General features: G+C 45.2%; 1 non-coding gene across 1 annotated transcript; it reads right to left on the bottom strand.

Annotated features, from left to right (window-relative positions):
- Positions 1-4,380: 4,380 nt before the first annotated feature.
- TRNAE-UUC (transfer RNA glutamic acid (anticodon UUC)) lies at positions 4,381-4,452 on the bottom strand. Its single transcript has one exon. It is a non-coding gene; the product is annotated as a tRNA-Glu (tRNA).
- Between the last annotated feature and the right edge of the window lie 1,557 nt (positions 4,453-6,009).

The raw sequence follows: 6,009 nt of genomic DNA, 5'->3' as shown, positions 1-6,009 counted from the left end.
GTAATGGAAATATGCCAGGGGTGGGAATGGGGTTATTATATAGGATAACCAGGGAGGGCCTCTTTACTAAAATGAAATTTGAACAGAAGACTGAATGAAATGGGGGGAGTGAACTGCAAAAATATCTGAGTAAGAGCATTTCAGGAAGAGGGAACAGCTAGTGCAAAGTTCCTGAGGCAGGGAATATGCTTGATGTGTTCGAGGATCAACACAGAGGCCAATTTAGCTGGAGCAGAGCAAGGCAGGGGGAGTGTAGGGAACAAGGTCAGATGGGATCCACTGGAAGGTTTTGGGCAGAGATGTGACTTAATTATGACCTCTATCTCTTAAATAAACATTTTATTTTGAATAATTTTCATTTTTTAAAAAATATTTATTTAGGCTCTGCCAGGTCTTAGTTGTGGCACACCGGATCTTCGTTGAGGCATGCGGGCTCTTTTAGTTGTGACATGCATGTGGGATCTAGTTCCCTGACCAGGGATCGAACCTGGGACTCCTGCATTGGGAGCGCCGAGTCTTACCCACTGGACCACCAGGGAAGTCCCCGAATAATTTTCAACTTACAGGAAGTTTGTAAAGATAGTAAAGACAGTTCCCATATACCATTCACCCAGTTTGCCCCAGTGTTAACATTATACATTACCGTGGTACATTTGTCAGAACTATGAAGCCAGTATTGGTACCTTGTGTAAACTAAACTCCAGACTTTACGCAGACTTCACCAGTTTTTCCGCTAATGATTTTTTTTTTTTTCTGTTTCAGGATTCAGTTTAGAATATCACATGGCATTTAGCTGCCTTCCACTTTATCAGGATCACCTCAGCTGCTTCATGATAATAGAAGATCCGTTAGGAAGCTGTTGCAGTAGTCCAGGAAGGAGATAGTGGGGCTTGGACCCAAGTGTTAGAGGTCAGATTGTGGAAAGTGGACAAATTGTCGGTTGGAGGCAGAGTCAACAGGATTTGCAGGACATGGGATGTGAGAGAAAGAGGAGAGTTAAGTATGATGCCAAGGATTTTAGCCTAAAACACTTGGCCGTTCACTGATATGGGTGAGGCTGACATAGGAAGACTACTGGGGGCTGGAAATCAGGAGTTTGCATTTGAACATGCTAGGTCTCAGTTGCTTATTGGTCAGTGGTTAAGTGGAGACGTCAAGCAGGCAGTTGGATACACGAGGCTGGATTTCAAGGATACATCTTAGCTGGAAATATAAACTTGGGAGTCATTAGCTTAGAGGTAGTATTTAAAGTGATTAGGCTGGATGAGATCACGAAGGGAGTGGGTGAAGGTAGAAAAGAGAAGAGGGGGATTTCCCTGGTGGCGCAGTGGTTAAGAGTCCATGCCCCCAGTGCAGGGGGCCCGGGTTTGATCCCTGGTCAGGGAACTAGATCCCACATGCATGCTGCAACTAAGCGTTCACATGCCACAACTAAGGAGCCGGCAAGCTGCAACTAAGGGGCCTGCCTGCCACAACTAAGACCCAGTGCAACCAAATAAGTAAATAAATGAAAAGAGAAGAGGTCTGAGGATTGAGCCCTGGGGCTGTGAAAGAAATTGGAAGGATGAGGAGGAAGCAAAGGAGACTGAGGAGGGGCGGCCATTGTGGTAGGTAGAGAAGCTCCTGAGATTGAGCCTAGAAGCCCAGGGAACCACTGTGTCCAGTGCAGCTTACAGAGCCATCAAGATGAAGACTGAGAAGCAACTGTTGGATTTGGTAATGGTGAGGACACTGGTGACCTTGACAAGAGTAAATCTCGTGGAGTTGTGGGGCAAGAGTGGGTTCCACAGAAAATGAGAGGAGACGAGGCGAAGACAGCAGGTATAGACAAATGTTTCTGAAGAGTTTTCAGTAAAGAGAAGCAGAAAAATGTAGCTGGAAGAGAATACGGGATTGAGGGAAGTTATTTTAAGATGGGAGACAGGATGATGAAAATGATCTCATAGAGAGCAAACTGATGATGCAGAGGGGATGTGGAGAACCGCTGGGGCCCCATAGTAACACAGGTGAGAAGGGATGGGAACTAGTGCCCAGGAGGAGGGAGGGCTTCACCTGTGTAAGAACACTGGCATCGCATCAATGGTAACAGATGCGAGTGTATGGAGACAGATGTAGGTAGGCGGAGGAAGCACGTGGAAATTCTCTTCAGACTGCTTCTATTTTCTTCATGAAGCTGGAAACAAGACCACCAGCAGAGGGAGGAGGAACAGGAGGGGCTGGAGGTTTGGAGGAGAGAGGAGGAAGCAAAAATAGCCGTCGAGGGGGCTGAGAGAGTGCACAGAACTGGGGAAAGGCAGGAGCATGGATGGTCAACACAAAGGGTGTTTGAGGGCATGAATTTAAGGGAGACCAGTCAGCCTAGGTATGTGTTATTTCCGGCCACGTTCAGCTGCTTGGGTGCAGGCTGGAGAAGTCACTGCAGTGGGGTCTTCCCAGATGAATATGATGGGAGAGAAGGGCCGGGGAATTGGTATATGCAAGGAGCTGATGATAATGATAGATCATTGAATCAAAGCTGGGTAAGGAGGGAAGGGTGGATGTGATGGGGGTCGGTGTTGCTGAAAAGGGGGTAGGATCAATGGATGAGAGACAGGGCTGTCTCATCCCTGGAGGCATAGTGCCGAAGGCCCACAATAGTTTTAGGGGCCCACAAAATATTTTAATTTTAATGTTTAAAATCAAAAGAAAAAAGTGAATATAATAAAAATGAATATATAATAATGGATCCAGCCTGGATTATATTCATCCTGATACCAAGGTAATCATAAAATATAACTTTTAATATTCTCTCATAGAGGGAGGGGCCCATGAAGGCGAAGTGTCTGGTGAGCCTTATGAGTGATCCCAGTGGATCCAAGTTCAATATTTGTTGAATTCATTTATAATGGCAAAAAAGTAAACATACTTAAGTATCCAGAATTGTTTGAGTCCAGGTACGACGGGCTGAAAAGATAGGAGTTGGTAATAGGAAAGTGTGATACTTAAAACTGAGATTATGGACTGTGTGAAGCAATTGGTAGTAACAAGGTTTGGGTGGGAACATCCTTCTCATTGGTGGAGAAGAAACCAAGGCGATGGGAAGCTGGTTTTATTGGTTATCTACTGCCATATTAACAACATCCCAAAACATAGTGGCTTAAAACACTCACCATTTATCTGTTTACCGACGATTTATCTGCTCATCCACCGTTGATCTGGTAATATGGCTGCGCTCTGCTGAGCAGTTCTTCTCTTGGTCTTGCCAGGGCTCTCTCATGAGGCTGCAGTCAGCTGGAAGCTTGACTGGGGCTGGGTAACAGGAACTCATATGGGGTGGATGTTGCTCAGGGCATCTCAGCTCTCCTTCATGTGGCGTCTCATCTTCCAGCAGGCCAGACTGGACTTCTCTACATGATGTTGGAAGTTTTCTAAGAGGGCAAAGGGGAAGCTGCAAGAGCTCTTGAAGCCCAGACTCTGGGGACTTACACAGTGTCATTTCTGCCACATTCTGTTAGTCAAAACAAGTCCTAGGACCAGCCCAGATGCAAGGGGTTGAGAAACAGACTCCACCTCTTGTTGCAAGGAGCAGCAAAATCACTGCAAAGTGTCATGTGGGACAAGAGGAACTGGCGTGGTCATCTTTGCAAACAAACTATCGCACATGTTGGAAAAATTGTCTATGTGGTACCAAATCAGGCATCACCAAGAATTTGACAGAAGTGAGAGTGAAGAGAGTGACAAGCCAGGTGCTAAAATCTTCAAAGCATGAGGGAGTAGTAAGTGATACAATCTGATGGTATCAACTTCTAAAGCTTCAAGTATCTTTATTGTTTCATCAGTGAATGCGAGTGAATTTCATTAATGAAAAGGAACTCTTCATTTTTCACAACTTTGAGTCAGTCACTCATCAATTCAGACTCTATCTTAAGGAAGGAACCTAAAACATGGGGGAAAAATCTATATGCATGAAAATTTGTAGCACTTTTATTTATCTGGGAGCTGTAGCCCCAGTGCCTGCCCCAGTGCCTAGGATGATGTCTGGCATGGAGTAGTAACACATAGGTGCTCAGTAAATATTTGTTGAATGAATTTATAATGGCAAAAAGTAAATACAACCTAAGTATCCAATAATGAGGGCTAGGTTAAATTTGGGTGTATCTATTTCATAGACTATCATGCAGCCATAACAAAAATTATGATTTTAAGGACTATCAATATATGATGAGGAGTAAAAAAAAAAGCAGGATATAACATTACAGGTTCTGTGTAAAAACAGCTGGATAGGAAAAGGAGTCAAACAACAGCAGTGGTTTTATGAAGCAAATAGAATCATGAGTGATTTTTAACATTTTATTTATTTATTTTTTTTTTTGCCACACCACGAGGCTTGTGGGATCTTAGTTCCCCAACCAGGGATTGAACCCGGGCCACGGCAGTGAAAGTGCCGAGTCCTAACCACTGGACCACCAGGGAATTCCCCAAATTTTTAGTTTATTCTAAAAGTTCTTTAATGTTACTGAATTTCTTTTATGGTAAGAAAAAGTTGAACACATTCATTTTGGAAGGATGAGAAATGTTGAAAAGCAGCAATAAAAAAAAATAACCTATAACTCCATCATCCAGGAAAAAAAAAATCACTGCCAACATTGAGACACATTCTGTTTTGCTTCTTGCTTTTTTTTCCCTTCACCTGACGTATTCTTAGCTTTTAAAAAAATATATCTTTAGACTTCCAAGAGGTGACTTTTAATAGTCACATAGGGTTGATATACGATAATCTATTTGACTTACAGTAATTTTGGACATGATAGGTTCTTTGCAATTTTTCAGTGAAAAAAATTAAAATAAATGGTCAGAGCTGTGGCATTACTCAACTCAAATTTAGAAAGCTCTTGAGGAAAGAGGTGATCAGAGTTCCAGGGAAGGTGGCTAAGAAGATAGGGTGGGTGTGGCTGTTCTGTCCAATGGAGAATGCAAGAAAAATTAGTCCAGCGGCTCCAACTTGTTGGGGGGTGTCTGTGGGAAGCTGCTCTGCACGGGCTAGGACTCCTCCTTCCCATGTTTTGAACTTAAAGATCGTGAAATCTTTTTTTTAAATTATTTTTTACATTTTTGGCTGCGTTGGGCCTTCGTCGCTGCATGCGGGCTTTCTCTAGTTGTGGCGAGCAGGAACTACTCTTCGTTGCAGTGCGCAGGTGTCTCATTGCGGTGGCTTCCCTTGTGGAACATGGGCTCTAGGCGTGCGGGCTTCAGTAGTTGTGGCACGCGGGCTCAGTAGTTGTGGCTCGCAGGCTCTAGAGCGCAGGCTCAGTAGTTGTGGCACACGGGCTTAGTTGCTCCATGGCATGTGGGATCTTCCCGGACCAGGGTTTGAACCCGTGTCCCCCCGCACCGCCAGGCGGATTCTCAACCACTGAACCACCAGGGAAGTCCAAAGTTGGTGAAATCTTGATTTGAAGGACTAGAGATGGACAATGGTGGTCCTGATCTCTGCCCTCTTGCCTTGTGCAAACAAGAAACGGTTTCCTGCCCTTGCCTCTGCCTTGAACAGATATCTCTGAGCCATTAGCCTGGAGGGATAGAGCTCCCTCACTCCCCCTACATAACTCTCTCAGTCTGAGCTCTGAGTTTGGGGCAGTCGACGATCAGCCTGAGGTCAAGAATGGATGTTTTCCGGGGTACACAGGTGGGAACTTGCGGGGGCACATTTACAAAGTCAGGGGCGTTCCCAGTTCAGAGAAGCTTCCCAGTAGTGGTCACGAAAGTAGTGGGGTAGGAAAGACAGACGTGACGGAAGGAGGGATGGAGGGGGTGGGTGAGTGGGCCAGGCTAATACTTAGGCACGGATCGATCCTGGAAGGTTGTGGTTGGCAATTAGGGCGGCAAGAAGCGGACGGGGCGGAGGAGGAGGGGAGCAGACAGATTAAGTAGGTGATGTAGGATTTACAAATGGAGGAGGCGTGGGCTGGTGACAGGAGGAGGGCCAGGAGCGGCAAGTGTGCCCTGAACGTGCATGGGATATATATGAGA

Source organism: Globicephala melas, chromosome 11, assembly GCF_963455315.2.
Source record: "Globicephala melas chromosome 11, mGloMel1.2, whole genome shotgun sequence".
NCBI classification, from domain to species: Eukaryota; Metazoa; Chordata; class Mammalia; order Artiodactyla; family Delphinidae; genus Globicephala; species Globicephala melas.
The sequence above is the reverse complement of the archived record's forward strand: the minus strand, read 5'-3'. Positions and strand labels throughout refer to the sequence as shown.